Below are 1,055 nucleotides of genomic sequence, written 5' to 3' on the forward strand. Positions count from 1 at the left end.
CTGTGGAGTGTTAGTCAGATTTTAATCAAAAGCAGACAGACGTTTATTGACGGATGAATTCCCCAATACAAAGCAAATTACTCAAGAAACCAAGTATATTCATAAATCCATTTACTCTAAAATCAGCAAGTTGCGTATCCCATACAATTAACAGAACTGTGGAATAGTCTTGAGTGAATACTATACTGCAGAACTCTCCGAACTTTTCATGCTGGTGACCAATGCTTTTCTAAAAAAATGTTTAGGGGTACTCTCATTTTGACTTAAAGAAAATCACCATTTTATAGGTCAGACCAGGGACAATAAATACAGAAAATGTACAAAAGTACAAAGATTCACAAAATGTTTAGGGATACGCATACCCCTACATCCCCCCAGAAAAAAAGCACTGCTGGTGACATGCTTTTTAGATATGCATCATTTCGTGATACCGTAATTCAGCTTTATTAGCAAACCAGAGGTTAAACTAACCTCTTTCCAGCCCCAGGAGGAGCACAGGGAGTGTTTGCACGACACAACTACACACTGCAGCCGACACGATGACATGTTGCAACATATGGTTTGGAAAGCTCTGCTATACTGGGTCCAGGAGGATAATCCTCTCAGATTCTGTGAGAACAGGGTGAAGCTATTTCTCACGTTGAGATACCAAAATCTTCCAAAGATCTGTTAAGGAAGTCCTTTTAAAAAACTTTCTACATGCAAAGCTTATGTATCTCAGCTGCTGTGCAGAATTAGTGATAGTTCACCTGTTCTCAGAGGGCTTGAGATTGTCCTACCAAAGGGATATAAAAAGGTAAAGGAACCCCTGGCCATTAGGTCCAGTTGTGGCTGACTCTGGGGTTGCACTGCTCATCTCGCTTTATTGGCCAAGGGAGCCGGCGTACAGCTTCCGGGTCATGTGGCCAGCATGACAAAGCCGCTTCTGGCGAATCAGAGCAGTGCACGGAAACGCTGTTTACCTTCCCGCCGGAGCAGTTCCTATTTATCTACTTGCACTTGGATGTGCTTTCGAACTGCTAGGTTAGCAGGAGCAGGGGCCAAGCAACAGGAGT

The sequence above is a fragment of the Podarcis cretensis genome, assembly GCF_951804945.1.
Source record: "Podarcis cretensis genome assembly, chromosome: 10".
Taxonomy (NCBI): domain Eukaryota; kingdom Metazoa; phylum Chordata; class Lepidosauria; order Squamata; family Lacertidae; genus Podarcis; species Podarcis cretensis.